The following is a 21,673-nucleotide window of genomic DNA, read 5'->3' as shown; positions in this document are numbered from 1 at the left end:
TGGGCTAAGGCACTGAACAGACACATCTCACAAAAAGATATATAAGCAATCAACAAATATATGAAAAAATGCTCATCTTTAATAATTAGAGAAATGCACATCAAAACTAAGATTTCATCTCACTCCAGTCAGAACAGCAGTTATCAAGAATAAAAGCAATAATAAGTGTTGGCAAGATGTGGGGTAAAGGTGCATTGATACATTGCTGGTGGGACTGCAAATTGGTGCAACCACTTTGGAAAGCAGTACAGAGATTCCTTAGAAAACTTGGAATGGAACCACCATTTGACCTAGGTACCCCACACCTCAAGTCTATTCCCAAAGAATTTAAAACCAGCATACTATAGTGACACAGGCACATAGGTGTTTATAGCAGTTGAATTCACAATAGCTAAATCGTAGAACCAACCTAGATGCCCATCAATGAATGAATGAATAAAGAAACTGTGGTATGTATGTATGTATGTATGTATATATCTATCTATATATATATATATATATATATATACACACACACACACACACACACACACACACACACAATGGAATATTACTTGTCATTTAAAAAAAAATAAAATCATGGCATTTGCAGGTAAATGAATGGAGTTGTAGAACATCATACTAAGCAAAGTAAGCCAATCTTCAAAAATGTTTTCTCTGATAAGTGGATGATGATCCATAATGCAGAAAGGGGACAGGCACGGGAAGAATGGAGAAGCTTTGAATTGGGCAAAGGGGAGAGTGTGGAAGAGATGGATCATGGGAATAGGATAGATGGTGAAATGAGATGGACATCATTAACCCAGGTACATGTATGATTACACAAATGGTAACTCTACATCATGTACACCCAGATAATCGAAATGTTATACTCCATTTGTGTAAGATGATTTGAAACGTTATTCTGCTCTCCATGTACTACTAAGTTGAATTTTTAAAATAAATAAATAAATAAATAGGGGGGGGAAACCTTGAATTGCTAAGACATCATTAAGTCAAAATTAGGGACCTAGAAATATTTAATTTCCAGTGGAAAAAATTCACTCCATTGCAAACTTGTAATGATTTCAAGACTTTTGTTTACTTTCTCCATTACTCTCTGATAAGGGAGTCAAGTACTTACAGGATAAATTAAACCAGCACAATCTGTCACCTTTACTTTGCTGAAGAGTCATCAATGGTATATCTCTCAGGTAAAGCACAAGAATACAGATGGAATTCTGGCTCTAACACTTGCCAACTGTGAGAATTTAAATAACTAACTCAATATCACAGTCATTACCTTATATGTAAATTCAGAATAGTAATATGAACTCAAAAGAATGTTATGAAGCTATAGTTACAATTCAATTTAGCCAATAAACTTTTACTAAAACTTACCACTGGCCAAGTACTGAGGATTCAAAGTCAAAAATGATTCCTTCTTAAGCCTGAAAAGCCCTACAGTACAACAGGGCATAAAAAAATACTAGTAACTGAAAGACATGCTATTACAAGTAGAAAAATGGAACCCCAGCATTAGGGGAATGTAAAGGCACTGGAAAAAAAAATGAAAGAGATTAATTATCAAAACAACAAAATAATTTTGCTAACTGAAGCAAAGAATACATGTTAGGAATAGTGAAAGATAAAACAAGAGAAGTGTATGGGAACAAAATACTGACATGTTCTAACTATAATAAAAATAGCATATATAAATATAAGCTATCATATCTCAATTAAGTCATTACTCATGCCATATTACATTTTGTTTATATGTCTGTTTCTGAACTAGACAGTGAGCTCAGAGGTAGACATGATAGTGAGGTAGATCACACAATATTTAGCATTTATCTGTTTTATTTTTTTTCCGTCCTTAATAAGCAGGTTGTTTGTGAATTTAAAAAAAAAAAAACAACAGTATCAGTAACAGTTTTCACTGAAAAGTAACTAGAGATAATCCTACTTTTTAGCACTCTTATTTATTCTTTTTACTTTTGCTTTTGAGTTTGGGGCTAAAGTATTATCTGTTCGCACCTAAACTTATTTAAAATCAAAAGGCCAGAGAGTGGATTCAAGGCTTCTTCTTTAATAGCAGAAACACAATAGACAAATCACTAATCTTTTTTTTAGATTCAGCTTTTTAAATCTATAAAATGTATTTATTACTATATACTGATACGCATGCCTCATAAAGTTTTGATAAGAATTTGATTAAGAATCAAATTAGATAGGTACATACTTAGTTCGTAAACTGAAGTTTGCAAATTAAGATATAATTTTCCAGAATATAACATTTGGAGTTCTTCTGTTTCCACATAGGAGATTAAACAACCAATGTTTTTCCCTCCTGCAGCTATCTCTATTTCTCTCTAGTGAAATAAACAAAGATAACAACATATGAAATGGGTGACAATCAGTGCTCCCTTGGATGCACACAGGCTCAATGAGTTTAACAATAGCAAAGGAGTCTCCAGATATCTTCACGTGTTTATTACCAAAAAAAAAGTCTTATCTGGGATGTGTATTTAGCCTGAGTTAAGCAAAGCACTTCTCTCTCCCTTTGAGACCTCAAGCACTACACTGAAAACCAGTCTAAGCAAAGCAAAGAAGAAGCCTTATAGGATGTTCAAAGTCTCAAAGAATTAAAAATAGTATCATTAACAAAAATTTGAACTCAAAGAAAAGAGAAAAGTGAGAAATGTTAAACACAGTAGCAAAAGCCTTACATAAGCATTCCAAGTCAAGAATACAATAACTCAGTAAATAGTATTCCCATACATATGCATCACCCTGTGGATTTCCCTCACAGTTAATGACTCTACAATTAATCCAATTTTCAAAAGGCAGACATTCTGAAATACTGAAGCATGTTCCCAGCTTGCTTTCTCTCAACAGGTCTGCACTTGACTGTCTTAGGTAGAATGTGTAATACACTGACAGTTGAAGAGGATTTCTAAATAGATTTTTATTTCCTCCTTGATAAAACTATTATCTCATGAAGCTCTCTTTCCTGATTTGCTTGGAAAAGAACAGAATGGATACTTTCAAAATTCTTCTTTTACCATTCAGTAGACTTCTTTGCTTACTTCAAAGGTCTCTTCCTCAGTGAAATATTTGTGGACTTCTGCAAGCTAAATTAAACCAGCACAAGATTCCTACTTGAACACACATTATGCATAAACTCCTCCCATTGTAGTTAGTGCATCCTACTTAACTCCCACTGAATCAGCACCTAATCTATAAAGGGCCAGCCATGTCTTACCAATAGTCCTAAACACTGTCTACCTAAAAGGAAAAGTCTTGTGCCCATTCATTCATCCAGTAAGTATCTAATAATGGCCTATTTTATGAAAAGCACAGTTGCGGCCCTGAAGATAGTACCAAAAAGAAAAAGAAAAACCTATCTTAGTGAAGTTCATATCAGAATGAAGTAGACAGATAATGAGTCAATACATATCTACAATATAAAATGCTAGGGGAAAATTAGTGACATTTGGTGTATTTAAGGGGAAATATTGTTTGTGAACTTGAGGTATTATAAGGTAATGAGAGAAGGCTTCACTAAGAAGCCTTCACATTTCAGCACAGGCTCATGGTACTGAGGATATGGGTTATGTGAATTTAAAAGAACAACATTCCAGATAGAGAAAAGAATAAATGCAGGAGAGCTAGCATAGGCATATCCTTGACATTTCAGAGGAAATTCAAAGCAACTAATATAGTAAGAGGGGATAAATAGGAGAGAAAAGATCAGAAAGATAAAGGAGAATGATCATGGAAGACTACAATGGCCTTCATAAATCTTTCTTGCTTCTACTATGAACGAAATAGGAAACCACTGAGGTTTTAAGCAACAACAATAAAAAAAAAAAATCCATGATCTGATTTTTGTTTTTAAAGTTTTACTCTAAGTCAGGGGCAGTGGCACACACCTATAATCCCAACTACTCTAGAGAGGCTGAGCAAAAGGATCACAAGTTGGAGGCTAGTCTGAGCAACTGAGCTAGAACCTGTCTCAGATTAACATAAAAAGGGCTGGGGATATAGTTCAGTGATAGAGCTCTTGCTTAACAAGTGTGAGGTCCTCAGTTAATTCCCCAGTACCCAAAAAAAAAAAAAAAAATACTTTTTTTTTAAACTTCAGTGGCTACATGCATAACAGAATATAGGGAGAGCAAGCACGGAAACTAGGATACTAGTGGAGGCTTGAGGCCACATAAGTGGGGGAACAGGCAAGAGACAATAGGGCTAGGAATACACTTTGGGCATGACACAGTAAGGAGAGCAACAAATACACTTACAAACCTGGAAAAACTTTGAAAATGAACATCTGTGGAAATTAAGCAAGAAAACACAACAAACTGAGAAGCATATATTCATGAAAAAATGTTAAATTAAAAAAAAACAGCATGAGTATGAAGAATTCAGCCCAGGAATGATTTCATCACTCAAAGTTCTATCAGCACAGTAATTTAACTAGAGAAGAAGAAGCTATGATAACCAGCAGCTGCTGTTAAAGTGGGCTCACTAGGTATGGAGCACTAAACAGGCAGATTAGCCAAGGGTTTAACAAAAGAATAGCCAAACAAGGGCTGATGAGCCTTTCACATCCCCTAGATGGAGGAGGGGTTGGGTACAAGTACAATAGAGACCAATGTGGGTACAGTCATCTACACATCAGTATTCTATAGTGCGTATACACATACACAGAAAAGACATGAGATACCACAAAAGTAGTAAAAGACAAGGGAAATTTTTAACACAACCATAACATGAAATGATCTCTAGCCCACAAACAAATCCATCAGCAATGGGTAAAAATGTTACTAACTCAAAAGTGAGCTAACCAAACTTTAAAGGCAATGCGAGATTATGAAAAACAGAAAGAGGATCAATGATCAACTGGGACTTGTGATGGGATCAAAGCTGGACTACAAATGGCTGACATGACTATTTTGGTGTGAGGAAAACATTCTAAAATTGAATTTGGATACTAATTGCCAAACTCTCTACGTTTACTAAAAGTCACTGAAGTTTGCACTTACAGTGGATGAATTTTATGATATTTAAATTATATCTCAATAAAGTCATTCTGAAACAAGCAAACAAAAGATAATGGTAAGCATAAGAAAGTACAGTGGAGGTTGGATAAAACTAATGGTAGTGCCAACTGTTAGAAAGAAAGCATACTGATAGACAAGAAGAACACAAAAGAAAGCAAGTGTCTTGAAAGTCACAACAACCCTGAACTATCCATCCTGCTCTTATAATAAGTGAGGGAGGGGTTAAAAAAATAAAAAAACACTTGTTTAAACCACTATCTGTGAGGCTTTTAGTACAATGCCTAACAGAAGCCTGACTCTTATAGTATTTGCAAGCAAGGAAGAAACAGAGGGAGGGAGAAAAGATGATGAAGAAGAGAAAGGACAAAAAAGAGAGGAAAGAAGAAGACAGGCAAAAATTTAGAACACAAGAACCATTATAAAAGAAAAAGAAAAATTTTATGTGAGAGAAGACCACCCATGTCAGAAAAATAAATGTAAATAGAGTATACTTACCTAATGGAAAGAAAAAAAATCAATTAGATTTGAACTGAAATTTCCCCTATGAAGTGTTTCGTGAGAAAAGAACAGCTAGGATTTTCATTGTTTTCCTTCACATAAATATAATTATTTCAAGTCCAGAGAATTTCCTCAACAGAATTTTGAATCTTATTAAAGAAATGATTTGGGAAGTGAATCAAATACATACAATAAAAAGTACTGACAAAAAGGTGACTTAACATTATCAGTTTATTTTAAACAAACCTTAATTTTAGTGAAATAAACCATAGGAAACATGACAAAGATTCTTAAGAAAGACCTTGTACTTCTTTCTTTCTTTCCATATAAATGTTCAATTCTCAGAGGGGAGTTAGGGGAGGGGTGGCCTATAGGGATGGGAAGGACCACAGAATGAGACACACATTATTACCTTATATATATGTATGATTACACTACTGATGTGACTCTGCATCATGTACAGCCAAAGGAATAAGTTCTGTTCATTTGTGTACATTGTGTCAAAATGCATTCTACTGTCATGTATAGCTAATTAGAACAAATTTTTAAAAAATAGAAGGGAGATCAATAAAACAGAAAAAGGAAATAGGGGGGGGAGAAAAGAAAAATAAATAAATATTCAATTCTATTTTTTTATGTTACCAAAAACACCTTACACTTTGTCTAAGCTATCCAGGTACAGAATATGGAAACTGAACTGGGTCCTGTCAAATAGCATCAACTACCAATTGTTTTAGCTAATGCAATAATACTTTGCAGGACTTCAGTTGGATTAGGTCTTAAGAGATTTTTCATAATTTTTAAACCTTACACCCCCTAGGATACAGTCTTACCATCACAACTTTGAGGTAAGCAAAAAAGAACTACATATTGAGCATCAAACATTAAAACTTAGCACTTTGGAGAAATCCATAAATATACAAGGAACAGCAAGGTAGAGTTATTCCTAATTGTGTGTAGAAACAAATCAGAAAAAATACAAAGGATATTACAGAGGCAAGAAAGAACCACACAAAATTAGTATGCTCCCTGAAGCAACCTAACAAAATTATACCATTTCTTTGAATAGAGGTTCTAAATATATTATACATGTAAGAATAATGTTTCATCAATTAATTTCTTGAAAGATATTTTTAAAATGGAACCACACTTCAAGAATCAAAATAATGAATATTTGAAATGAAAATACATTAAAATTTATCTACCAAAATGTGATCAAAAATCAACTTATTCATCCGGGTGCAGCAGCTCTCACCTATAATATCAGAAGCTCGGGAGGCTGAGACAGGAGGACCACAAGTTCAAAGCCAGCCTCAGCAAGAGCAAGGTGCTTATAATAAGCAACTCAGTGAGACCCTGTCTCTAAAAAAAAAAATACAAAATAGGGCTGGGGGTGTGGCTCAGTGGTCAAGTGCCCCTGAGTTCAATCCCCAGTACACCCTGCCCAAAGACAAAATATCAACTTATTCATGCCTTTTGCCAAACTATACGTCAAACCTCTTTTCTTCATAGAATTCTTCTTCAAAAAAGAATTGTTTCATATTAAATTTCTAGTAAAGTTTCTTGTGTTACAGAGCACTTTATCATATTTTATTTTGAATTAAAAAGCGAAATGTGGAAAAGATACACTGGCCTGAATTGAACGCAATCAATACTAGCTTTGGAAGCATATAAGGCTTACTGATTTAAAAAATAAAAATTAAGAGCAACAGCAAGAGAGAAGAACAATGGAAAAATTCAATACAGGTTTAGTAATTATTCTTGAAAGAATTACATTACAATATCAAGTGCTAGATATTAACATAAAAATTTAAAGTTAAAAGGAAAGAGAGCAAACAATTTACAAACAACATAAATAATGGATACTTTAAGGCAAGATATCATTTCATTTAAATGATATTGTACATTCCAAAACAAGAAGAAATAAAGATCATGCACCTGAAAAATAATTTTTTGAAAATATTCAAGAATTTAAACTGGAAAATAGTACTTTTAAAATACTATTTACATGACAAATGCGAACTGTACTTCTCTACCTCTTAATTTTAATTTGACTACATGACTTATTTGACAATGATAAATAGGCAGAAGTGACAAACTGTGCCAGTGAAAAGCACAAGCCTTAAAAGGATTTAAAAGGACCTCCAGAGACCATAGGCAATGCCAAAAACAATACTATGCCCTTAGGGAAGCCCCTTAATCCAAAAAAAAAAAAAAAAAAGATGAAAGTCATGTAGAGTATAATCAATCCGGCTACCTACACATCTGCAAAGAGCAGCAGAGGCCGACAACTCACATACAAATAATTATTCCCACCATGGTGTGATTTCCTATGTAGCAATAGCAAAAAGCAGGTAGATTGTTTTGATAACAATGTTCAAATATCAACAATATAAAATTAGTTCTCCTTCCACATAGTCAAAAGCCTTGATTTCCAAACTTACAATCAAAGAGAAATAAAATCATTAAGATATGTACATTTGCTTGCTATACTAGACAGATTTTAAGGGGACAGAGTCTTTGATCATTTTTTAACTTTACTGAGATATACCACACAATCTATCACTTGAACTGTGCCATTCTCACACTATGGAACCAATCTAGGCGCTCTACAACAGATGAATGGATAAAGAAAATATGATATACATACACAATGGAATATTACTCAGCCAAAAAGAAAAATGTAATTATGGCATTTGCCAGTAAATGGATGGAACTGGAGAATATCATGCTAAGTGAAATAAGCCAGTCCCAAAAAAACAAAGACAGAATGTTCTCTCTGATATGTGGATGCTAACCCCCAACAAGAGAAGGGGGTTAAAATTAAAAGTTCACTAGACTAGACAAAAGGGAATGTAGGGTAAGGAGAGGGGACAGGAAGACAAAGAGAAAAGACAGTAGAATGAATCAGACATATCTTTCCTATTCTTATATATGAATACATGACCAGTGTATTAGGATCCTAATTAGAACAAGTTACACTCGTTCTATGTATGTAAAAGAGTCAAAATACAATTTACTGCCATGGATACCTAGAAAGAATAATTTTTTAAAAATTGTACCATTTAACATTTTTTAGCATATTCATAGAGTTTTGCAACTAACAACACAATATAATTTCCAGAACATTTTCATCACCCACAAAATAAACATTGTACCTTCACAGTCACTGCCTTATTCTGACCTACTCACTGGCTCCTCCAGTTCTAAATCCATATTGTTTCTATAGATTACCCTATTCTACACATCTCAAACAAATGACATCATACAATATGTGGTAGTTTATGACTGGCTTCTTTAATTCAAGTTTCCAGGGTCTCTCCACATTTTAGCATATTCAGCAATTCATTCCTTTTTAAAGTCAAATAATATTCCATTATATGGCTAACTTCACACTTATTATCCATTCATTAGATTCTGGACAGGTTCCACTCACCAGGTTACTTTTTGATTATGAATAATGCTACTAAGAACATCCTTGTACAAATTTTTGTGAGGACTTCATAATTTCATTTCTCCTCATTCTGCTTCATTGGGAGCGGAATTACTGGGTCATATGGTAAATCTATGCTTAATCTTTTGAGAAACTGCCAAAACATTTTCCAAAGAGGCTGAACCATCTTACATTCCCACCAACAACTTAAGAGGGCTCCAATTTATTCACATCATCTACTTTTGTTATCTATCTTTGATTATGGTTATCCTATTAGGTACAAGTACCCTATCACTGTGGATTTTATTTGCATTTCCCTGAGGGCTACTGATGATAAGCATCTTTTTATGTGTCTACTGACCATTTTTAAATAAATATTTAAAATGTCTATTGAATTACTCTGACCATTTTTTAATTGGCCTTTTTACTGTTGATTTGTAAAAGTTCTATTTTATAAATAAGTAACTTACCAAACATATGACTTGCAAAACCTTTCTTCTTTGAAAAGTTCCATCATTATTTTATTCCATCACAGAAAATTCATAACTATGAAAATAAGTGAGTAAGAATATATAATTTAAAAATGTTTGGGTACAAAAAAAGCCTTCTATGACTAAAACAAGATGTTAAATGATTTCATCTTCTTTTGAAAAATGACCTCATTATGACAATTGGCTAACCAACTGACTTCCAAAGCCACTAACTGCAGCTCACAGTCACAGCTGTTCCTTTTTCTAACAAGTAAATGTTGATTTCCTTTTAAACGGCATTTCAAAAGAACTAATGATTTCTTCAAAGTACTACAATTTATGAGCAATAATTACACTGATGAGAGTACAATGAGAAGTCTGTGACTTGTTCAATAAAGATGATTATTAAAAAATGACAGAATAATCAGCTGAAGACTGCAGAATTCTTGGACAACAAGCACACATATTTAGGAGTACTATAAATCATTTATGAATAACACAATAAACACAAAAAGTGCTTATTTTGACCTTAAAATAACTTTTTTAAAAGATTTAACTGATAGAAAAAATATGATATAAAAGTTTTGATGCCTTATCTCAAAAACCACATGACTATTTGAATATTATTTCTGGAAATTTTTTAATAATTCATAAAATTTAATAACCTCACACAAGTATAATAGAAAAAAACTGTTACTCAGTTAAAACTGTTTAAAATTCTTCTTTGCCTTGGCACTTACTACCACTTATTAAAAAGTTAAAATGACTTTTACATATTACCAGAACAATTGATTAAACCAAATTATACTACATAAGCAAAATGTAATACCAGGTGACCATTAAGTATTACATTATACAGAGTGTTTCTGGACAATGTAAAAATGTTCAAGATATTTAATGAAAAAACTGAGGTAAACCAATTATGTCAAGTTTACCTGTATCTGTGCATATATGTGTATGTGTATCACAGACAGACAGATATACATAAAAGCTTTCATAGCATTAAACTGTAATCTCCAGTCTAGTCTCACATTCAACTGCCTATTTGACATTTTAACTTGATTACCTAAGAGGTACCTCAAACTTATCATAATCAAAACTCAATTACTAATTCACCTACTCAACTCCATTAGAGCTGATGGCAATACCTTTCAAGGACTTTTCAAGCAAAACCTTGGAATCATTTTAATTCCTTTCAAACTCCATATCCACTCAGCATATCCTATTGACTCTACCTTTTAAATATATCCAAATTCTAATCATTTCTCATCATCTTGTCTACTGAACCAAGCCATCTCACACTTTGATTTCAACAGCCTCTTTCCTAATAAGTCTCCCACTTCTCTACATTTGCCCCATTATAGTTTCTTTTCAACAGGGCAGTGAAGGATCCCTTCAAGACTAAAGTTATGTCACTCCTTTGTTTAACAGCCTAAAGTGGGTTCTTCACCTTACCAAGCAAAAGCAAAGTCCTTACACTGATGTTCAAAGCTACATACTGGAAGACCTAACATGTCTTTGATCTCATCTACTATAGTCCCCACCCCACCCGGTTCTATTTATATCATTACAACATATGTTAAAGAATCTAAAGGTAGGGATTCATTTTGAACTAAAAGTAGAACAAAGGAACTGATATATGGATAGTTGCCCTCAAGCCAGTGGAGGATTTCCGGATAATATAAACATGGGCTTGCTTCAAAAAGTCTTTATCAAAACCATCCAACTCCTAGCCTCATCATCCACCAATCTTTCAGGCACACTGGTAAACTAGCAAAGACAGAATCTGCAATTCCCTCAGAACGGACATGATCATTGAAGTCTCTGAATTATCCTAGATGATATTCTCTATCTTTGTAATTTAATCTTATCTCCTTTGTTGTTCCCACAACTTCTACCACTTTTCCCACAAAACCTTTTGTCTCTCTATGCCCTCCCCACAAACATGGGCCTCTCTGAGTCCTGAAATGCAGTGTAGCACAGTGGTTAACATCACATTTGGAAGTCAAACTGTCTGTATTTGAAAACCTGCTCAAAACCAAACTAAATCCCACAGCCACACAGCTTCCCTATCTATAAACTGTAAATAACAATGGTAGCTATCTCACAGGGTTGTTGAGATGTTAAGGAATTAATATATATAAGGCCTTAAAAGATACAATTAGCATGCAATAATAATTATTATAAATTTTTTAAACTATTAAAATTATAAAGGAAAGAGGAAAAAGGCCTTAGAAGATAATGAGCCACATAGTCATTAAATGTTAGCTATAATTACTACCTCCCTTAAGATTCAATTTCAGTATGTATCAGGACAAATGCAGGTTAATTAGGTACCCCCAATTTAACACTTAACATATTTTAATATCCTTTAAATCTCTCTTCCGTGCCATCACAAAGCACAAATATAACTATACGGTACACTGAAAATTATTAAGAATGAAAAACTGAAAGAAAGGGTAAAATGATTCCATGGCACATGGTTTTCAATATAAGAAATAAATAAACAGAGCTACCAAAGATGCATATCAGAATTAAACAAAGTAAAAAAGCACACCTGACTACAAAAATGGGCAAGGGCTGAATCGCCTTAGTCATGTACCTTTTTGTGAGAGTACATGATGAGAGAAGAATTCGTTTTTTGTTTTTAAATCTACAACTGCCATCTTCTCATCAATGTGTATAGCCAAGGGCTTTTAGCCCAGAGAGGGAGTCCTTTTCTAAATAATTTGCCAAGAAAGGACTCCTTAATTTACACAAAGATACCATGTAGACTAATTTTTACCCAGGAGATAAGAATAATTGAATGCCATCACAATAGAGCAGGTAAAGATAAAACAAAGAATCTAACTTCCCTGAACACAGCCCAAACTGGAAGACAACATAGTATACTTCTACTGGGACAACCAGGGTGGTTTGGGAATATTGAAGAATACGGCTCAAAGGATACCTACCTAGACTATTAAATCATAGTACACATTAAGAAAGAAGAAAGATGATACTGTATTCTACCAATGCATTCATTTTCTGGTACCATCTTAAAAAAAAAAAAAAAAGAAAAAAAACAGGGGCTCATTACATTTAAAGTCAAATACAGAGAAACTCAGCAAAGTCTACAGTCAATGCAGGGTTTCCAGGACTACATAAACAAACCACTAATTGAAGCACACAGAGTGATTTGCTCTACTATTTCTTTCCCTACAGAAAGTCACACTGGGCTGTGGTGAGCCGCTTCTGCCGTTTCTGCAGACTATGGTCGCCATTACAAGATGGCGCTGGCTCCGCTGTGGTCTGTGACAAACAACTCCTTATTTGGGAGAGTTGGCGCGTGGTTTTTCACCACCCTATGAGAAAGCTCCACGTGGCAGCTTCGCATTGGGGCTTGAGATGCTTTATTAAGGCTGGGAGGGGCATCCGAGGGAGAGAAGAAGAAATATCAAAGGCCTGAATAAACTGCTGAAAGAAGATTCCTGAGTTGCGTCTTCCTTGCTGGCAAGGGGTCGAGACACTGGGCAGATAGATGATGAATGAGTTAACTAGGTAAATGGGTGGGAAAGCTCTAAACATTGGAAATGATACCTGAACAAACCCTATAAATAACAAAGAGAGAAAAAAAGGCTCTCACTCCACCTTTCACACACATTAATTCAGTACCCTCATTAACAAATGTCTAAATGCAGTAGGATAAACCTTTTAAGAGCCTTACAGATAGTGGAAATTTTTTGTTCATTCTTCCTTCTGTGCCTTACAGTCTCATGAAATAATAAGACCACAAAAGTTTATCTATACCAAAGATTACCTCAAATCAAATACTTCTCTAGGACTAAAGAGACAGAATAGACAAAAATGTGAGCAAAAATTCTTAAGAGATAAAGAACCATGTTTTCCAATCAGCTTATTAGTTAAAAGTTGATATTTTTATCATAATTTGCCAATCTCCTGTGTCTTACTTTTCAAGGAATTCTAAACATTTGAGAAAGAAGAAAACATATAAATTGATCCTCTTAAAGCATCAACTAATTATAGAGGATCTGTTGTGTGTGAAGGGAAACCAACTGCAGAACTCTCAATGGCTTTCACCAAAAGTGCTAACGAGGCAACAGATACATGCAGATTAACATTATTTTATGCCTTACCAAATTCATGTTCTCCCTTTAAAAATGTTTTATATCCCCCCGGCCTGCCCACCGTGGCCTGGAGTTCCAGAGGCAGAGCCCACCCGCCCCACACCCGCAGCCTGGAGCCCTGAGTTCTGGGGCAGAGCCATGCCTCACTGCGGTTCCTTATTCACCAAAGCGCGGCTCCATAGCCCAACATCAGGAAACATACAGGCTTGAGGCTGCCACCACCATGAAACTGGGATATCACTGCTTCTATCAAGAGACAACAATAAGGACCTGGTAAGACGTCAGCAGAGGTTTCTCTACTAGGGGTGCTAACAGGTAGCCTGTGGCTGAGGTAACAGGAAGTCTTGCATAGGGTTGCCTAGCTCTTGTTTCTCCTACTAATAGCCAGATCCTATGATTACCCTCTCACTAGTCATGAAATCTAATACCTCCATATTCTTACATCCTACCTAATAAACATCTCAGCCAACACCCCAGTCCCCCCTTCCACCATCAGAAACTGTAAACCATTACGCAAACCTATTGATTATATGGTTGAAGATAACTCATCATTTCTGTTTATAATGACAAAACTGTAAATGTAAAAATAGAACCTGATATATGGCTGCATGATGGATACATTGAGTGCTATAATATTGATCTCTCCCTTAAACATGCGGTTTTAATAATCTGTTGGCACACTAAAAGACAAGAGGGCAGAAGCTATAATACTTCAGATCTACACTGCAAGAGAGGAAGACACATAGACATCATGAAAAAACAAGGGAGGAAAGTGCCCCAAACAAAAGAAGACACTACAATGATAGAATCCATAGATAGTGAAGTACATAAAATATCAGAGGAGTTCAGAATATATATAACTAAAATGATCTGGTAATTTAAAAAAGACCTAAGTGAGCTGATACAGACAAAAACGATCACTCCAACAAAGAGATAAGAGCAAATACAAGTTGCAAGAGATTACTTCAAGAAAGAGACAGAAATACTGAAAAAAAAACAAAAACAAACAAACAGAAATCCTCGAAATGAAAGAAACAATAAGCCAATTAAAAACTCAATAGATGGCATCAACAACAGACTAGAGAAAGAACCTCAGACAATGAAGACAAAATATACAATCTTGAAAATAAAGTTGACCTCACAGTGAGGATGGTAAGAAACCAAGAACTGAGCCATCCAAGAATTATGGGATTCCATCAAAAGACCAAATTTAAGATTTATTGGGATAGAGGAAGGTTCAGAGATTCAAACCAAAGGAATGCACAATCTCTTCAATGACATAATATCAGAAAACTTCCCACGCATGAAGAATGAATTGGAAAATTAAATACAAGACCCCTATAGGACACCAAATGTACAAAATTACCACAGATGTACACCAAGACACATTATAATGAAAATGTCTAGCATACAGAATAAGGATAGAATTTTAAAGGCCACAAGAGAGAAAAAGCAGATTTTTGTAAATGCTCAATATCACTAATTATGAGAGAAATGCAAATAAAAGGCACAAAGAGATATCATCTCACCCCATTTATAAAGATTATTATCAAAAAACACAAAAAATAAATACTGGCCAGGATGCAGAGAAAGGGATCTCTCATACACTTCGTGGGAATGCAAAATTAATATACCCAAGATGGAAAATGGTATGGAGATTCCTCAAGAAACTGAAAATAGAACTATTATCCAGAAATTCCTCTACTGCTATATAACAAAAGGAGATAAAATCATGATATCACAAAGATCTTTCACTCCCATGTTTATTGCAGCACTATTGACAATATTAAAATATGGAATCAACGTACCTACTTACTCTTCAGGAGATGAATGGATAAAACAAATGTGTTCTATAAACAAAATGGAATATTACACAGCCATAAAAAATAATGAAATCCTGTCATTTGCAGCAATGAAGATACAACTGGAGGTCATTATGTTAACTTAAACAAGACAGACACAGAAAGACAAACACCACATGTTCACTTGTGAGAATCACTAATCTCAGAGAAGAATGGAAAACAACTGAGGTCTCTAAGAGACCAGGAAGTACAGAGAACAAGAGGGAAAGAAAGCAGTTCAATAATGGGCAGCAAAACAGAGAATAAAAATTAATTCAGATTTTTCTATAGCACAGTAGAGTCACTAAGGATTAAAAAATCTAAGATATATTTCAAAATGACTAGAAAAGTATGAACCTCGTAACACATAAAAATGATTGAGATGGAAATGCTAACAACTCTTGATATCAAATCTGACTGGATAACTACACATTTTATACATGTAACAAGTTGTTATAATGTGCACCATAAAGATACATAAATATTACATTTCAAGTTTTTAAAATTCTAGGACTGGGGATGTAGCTCAATGATAAGAGTGCTTGCTTAATGTGTGAGACCGTGAGTTCAATCCTTTGAACTAAGAAAAAAAGAAAAAAAAAAAAAACAGACAAAAAAATTGAGAGGAAGCTTCTATGAAAACTATCAGTAGACTTGAATTTGCCTCTTCACTATAAATCTCCATCAATGACACCATTCTACTAAACAATATTCTAGTTATCAATGACCCACAGATAGATAAGCCTCCAAATCTTGAATCCTCTACTTATTAGCTACGTGAACTTGAGCAATTCATACAACTTTTCCCTGAACTTGTATCCTCATTTACAAAATAAGGATAAAAACAGAACCACCCTCACAGCCTATGAAAATTAAATGATATAAAATATAAATATCATTTCTACTATGAGCTAACTATTATGCCATATGGAATTAAATATCCTCATTTAGACCTAACAATAATCTTTCCAGATACATTATGATCCCTTATAACATTTTAAGATAGTTTTTTAATATCAATATAATTTACCTAAAATCACAGAATTATGCATAGATTAATTAGACCCTAGAAATATCAAAGGTACTGAGTCTTTTCTCTTATAGCAATGGTGTCACCAAGTTGAATAGTTTTCAAAAACATTACTTGTTATCTTAAAAATTAATCTGAACCATAGCCAAATTATCAGTTTCTATGATCTTTCAATAATCTAAAGGCAATTATGAATACAAAGATTTTCTAGTCCCTTTACCACCACTAAGTAACACTGAAATGCCACTTCCTATCAAACTTACGAGCTGTATTAGTTCATTTCTCATTGTTGTAATAAAATACCTGAAGCTGGGTAACGTTTTATAAAAAAGAGGTTTATTTACTCAGAGTTCAGGGAATTCAAGGACATGGCACTGCATTGGTTCAACTTTGGTTAAGAACTCACGGAGATGGAATCAAAACAGCAAGAGGACTTGCAGGAGAAAGAGATCACATTTCAAGACAGGAAGCCAGAGAACATCAGTTCTAGGGTTGGACTTCCTCTCATAAGCACTAATTCCAGACCTCAGGAGAACTACCTTAATCCCTTCTGAGCGGAAGGCCTCCAGTGACTTAAGGACCTTTCACCGGGCCTCAACTCTGCAAGTTCACACTACCTTTCAATACTGCCACACTAAGACTAAAGACCAAGCCTCCAACATATTAACCCTTGGGGGACACAACTCAAACCACATCCAAATCATACCATCAGCCAAGGAAAACTCACTGTAGTTCTCTCCAATTTTCTATTCTCCTATGTAACAAAGATCTGTATTAGAAAATCAATACAGTCAAAATTGATGAGATCAGAAGTAAGAAAAGTGGGTAACAGCCACTTTGGATGTCACTAAAATTAACTGAAAAATATAAATAAGTCAGTTAATTTTTTATACTTCCATCTGTTCATCTTTTTTTAATGGGAAAATAACAGTACTTATTCCATAGTGTTATTATGAGAAATAGCAGGTAGCACTTTGCTTTCTTTACATGCATCAAATAGAGAAGGGATTTACAGTCTTAAGCCCACTTTAAAGATAAAGTGGGTTTATCCAATAGCACTCCATTCCCATGCTTACCCAGGTCTGAACAAATGCTTTACATTTTGTAAACAAGTCTCTAAGTTGCAGTATTATAGAAGAAGTAGACCCTCCAGACACTAAAGCATAGGGAATTTTGCTCTTGTTCTTAAAAATAAAAAAGACCATCTTGCTTTCATGCAGTTTCATACTTGCAATTTCCCAAATTATCAATAGTATGTAAAAGTTTAAACTTCAACATCTATCACCTATGCAGCCCTATGCCCAAAGAAAGCCCAGCACCTACCAGACATCCCATACCATTTACTGAACAAACAATTAAACTTAAGTTGCTTACCAGCTCCTTGTATTGGGTGCTGTATATATGCACTAAGGTTTGTAACATTACAAGCATGATCTCCTTTAATGCTCACCAATATCCTTAATTGGATTATTATGCCTGTCTCAGAGATGAAGGAGCAGAAAAACAGACGATGAATAACTTGCTGCAGGTCACCAGGTTGACAGCAAACAGAGCTAGGACCAGAAGGTGTTCTGACAAAATCCAAAGCTAGTACTTTTTTCAAAGTCTCATGCTCTGCTCACAGTAAAGTTCATTTCATTTAAGGATATATTAAAAAGGTTTATGAAAAGATAGATCCTGTAATAACTTAATGGGTGACCAGAACTGCAGGAAGTGAAGACAAAGAGGCCATTACAGACAGAGAAACAAACTGAGGCACAAACACAGAAGACAGCGCAATTTTGGGAAGTGACATCTGGTCACTTCCATTAACCAAATAATCATTTAACTTAGGAGAACATAAAGGAGATTTGTAAAGATTAATGGAGAGGTAGGGAAAAAATTACTAAATTACTAGAGTACATAAATTCAGAGGTGGAAAAGCCAAATCATAATTCATAAGTCAAAGGGTAATAAGGTTAGATGAACAAATTGAAATAAAAGAAGGGAGACAAGAGGGCAAAAAACTGACAGTAACCAACAAAAATTAACAAGCCAAATAATACAAGTACCAAACTAATTACTGGAAAAATAATGGTGCCACTAGAAATTTTTGTTTTCTACACTACTCAACAATGTACATGTGTAAGTTTTAGGATCAGGAAAAAAATTAATTCTATTACTTAAAAGTAAAGAACAAGGAATCCTGAGAATTGGAGATTTTTGACAATTAATTCTCAGACACTTGTGCCATGATTCAATTGTAATATATGAAAAGAACTGTTTACGAAAATCAGAAAGGAGTCTTCCTCAATGGGTCCAAAACTAAGTCAAGAATATTTATTAAAATGTTGTCTAACTCTTAAAAAATTACTCAAATGCCCAGCCAATACATTATAAAATATACACAGCTACCAGAACTGATCAAATATGGAAAATGTGTGTGGGTTACCAAAGTAATCATTATTTTTCTAATAATGTGAATGATAAAATGTGAAAACATCACATATGGCAGACTAAACCTTTCACCCATGTACTCTTTGGAACATATGAAATATTTTTGAAATCTCCAGTTTTATCTTTACATTTCTTGCCAACTTTATCTTAATCTCACAAGAATCTATGTTAGGTTACCACAGAATAAAACTAATGGTTCAAAAGGATGGATCATTTTTATACAATAACTTTTCATTATTCCTGACAGAAAGTCATAAAATCACTCCAGTATGATGTTAAAGACAACAAAACAGGGGCTGGAGTTATGGCTCAGCAGTAGAGCACTTTGCCTCGTATGTGTGAGGCATTGGGTTCGATTCTCAGCACCACATATAAATAAGCAAATAAAACAAAGGCCCATCGACAATTAAGAAATATTTTTTAAAAAACATCAAAACAAGTACAAGTATTCTACAGAATTACATGAGGCAGGGGCTGGGGTTGTGGCTTAGTGGCAGAGCACTTGCCTAGCATGTGTGAGGCACTGGGTTCAATTCTCAACACCACATAAAATAAATAAAAGTCCATTGACAACTAACAAAAGAAAAAGAATTACATGAAGCAATACTTTTTTAAGCAATGATCTTAAACTGATGATTATGTAAAAACAATATTACCAAGCTATAAAGTAAGTAACCCTGGAAACAAACAAAAATCTTAAAATAATTAAGTATACAAGATCTTATGTTTGATTAAAGATACAATATCTTATGTTTGCACACACAAAAATATAGAATATGTTTGCACACATAAAAATATAAAATATTCACTTGAATAGAAAAATAAAAATCTAATAATATGAAAATGTTATAATACCCCCAAAAAGGAATATTAAATAGTCACTGAAATGATGCTACAGAGATTTCTAATACATTCAGAAAACACAAAATATGATAATTTTTAAAATCAACAAAATCATATAAGTATCAACATATACATATATATGTCTCAAATACATATCGAAAAAATAAAATTTTCATATCTAGTAAAAATAATTTTATGTATTTTTATGCTTTTCATATTGCCCAACATTTTGCTGGAGTTTTATTCCCCACAGTATATAAACATGATTTATAAAACAACAAAACAACAGGGTCTAGCAAAAGTAGCCCTTTAAGCAATAGGAGGCACTGGACATGAAATAGGTTCCCAATTCTTTCTTCTTACAATTAAACTATATCATCACACCAACATCTTTTAATTGCAAAAGGGAAAAGCAAAAAGGTTAATACTGTAGAATTCCATAAGTTCACCCTATGATTTACCACAACTGAGTTTTATAATATCTTTCAAGTCTTAAAAAATCTAAACATAAACCTGTTGTTTAAATTCAAGTTCAGTTTGAACCACAAATCACATAAAGGCACTGTACATTGCTTTGCAATATCCCAAATGATTCTTGCCATTTAAGATGACTATGAGTTCAATTTCAGAGAAGAGTGTCCACATCCACTAGATAACAATAAAATTGAAAATGGGAAAGAGTAAGTATTGGTAAGCAAGTGAAGAAATGGAATCTTAGGATATTGCTCTTGGTAATGTAATATGACGTAGCCTCTGGAAAAGAGTTGGGAGTTCCTCAATAAATTAAAAACAGAATTAGTACATGACCCAATATTGCACTCCTAGGTGTTATCAATATCGTGACTCCTAGGTGTTACGACAGTCTCTGTTATCAGTAACTATTTAGGGGTGGATGAATAGGAAGTGACTGATTCATGGGTTTAAAGTTATCTTATGTGTTGATGAAAAAGTTCTGGAACTAGATGATGATGATGATGATATTTAATTTTACATTATGGTAAATTTTTATTATGTACATCTAATCACAATTTTTATAAGTAGAGGAAGAAGGCTTGGTTAGGTCAAGTTCCTGAGAAGTAAAATCTAAGACACCTCTTTACACAAGGTCACCCACCCACCTCCTAGAAAAGAGGTGAGTTATTATCTCAGGTGTCTCTGGGCAGATAGCTCCCAGCAATTTCATGGTGGTGTTAAGAACTCATAGCTGTGAGTCACCAACTCCACAGTGAGGGCGAGGCAGAGATACACCATCCGGTAAAAGGAACCTACATGAGGTACCAACAGTATCTATAAGGAAGAAAACACATGGGCTAGGGCTGTAGCTCAGTGGCAGAGTGCTTGCCTAGCATGTGTGAGGCACTGGGTTTGATCCTCAGCACCACATAAACAAATAAATAAAAGCATTCTGTCCATCTACAACTTCAAAAAAAATTTAAAAAAGAAAAAGAAAACACAATTTAAAATTAAGGGACTTACCTACAGATCACATAGCAACTACAGCTCTAGTATGAATTAACTCTCTTTCCCTTATAGCTTATGCTCTTTTCCATCCCACCTTTGCATGGCTTTCACCTATTAAAACACAATGGTAAGGGTTATTTCCCCTCCTATTCCCTATCCCTTGATTTTAGTTTTGAGTTTCTGTTTAATCATTTTGGATGTTCAGGGGTGGGTTTATTTGTTTTGGGGGTGAAGAGGAGAGAGGGAATGATTCCTTCAGCTCTGATATGATCTTTCTCTTCCCTATCAAATTCTAGTTCATGTCACATCACTGCATAAAAGTGGTTGCTCAAATTTGTGTCCATAAAACCCCTGTTCATAGCTATGATTTAACATTATGTTTATAAAACTGTCTTTTTAAATTGTCATATAACTGAAAGCAAGGATGAATTGGCTTTACTGATATTTATATTATTGGTATGCAGCACCCAAAAGAAAATTTTTTAAAAA

The 21,673-nt window shown here is 34.2% G+C and overlaps 1 protein-coding gene across 5 annotated transcripts in view; it reads right to left on the bottom strand.

Moving 5' to 3' along the window:
- Supt3h (SPT3 homolog, SAGA and STAGA complex component) overlaps positions 1-21,673 on the bottom strand; it is a 468,296-nt gene that overhangs the window by 376,956 nt on the left and 69,667 nt on the right. Inside the window, exon 1 of one of the 5 annotated variants that reach the window (XM_058573177.1) lies at positions 9,447-9,468. The exons of the other annotated variants lie outside the window; for them this stretch is intronic. The gene's annotated coding sequence lies outside the window, so the exon portion shown is untranslated. Of the gene's footprint in view, positions 1-9,446; positions 9,469-21,673 lie in introns of those variants that run through there. 5 annotated transcript variants of the gene reach the window in all.

This window comes from Marmota monax, unplaced genomic scaffold (genome assembly GCF_021218885.2).
Source record: "Marmota monax isolate L192 unplaced genomic scaffold, Marmota_monax_Labrador192_F-V1.1 WCK01_AAM20220418_F8-fsc00187, whole genome shotgun sequence".
NCBI classification, from domain to species: domain Eukaryota; kingdom Metazoa; phylum Chordata; class Mammalia; order Rodentia; family Sciuridae; genus Marmota; species Marmota monax.
This window is presented reverse-complemented; position numbering and strand designations above follow the sequence as displayed.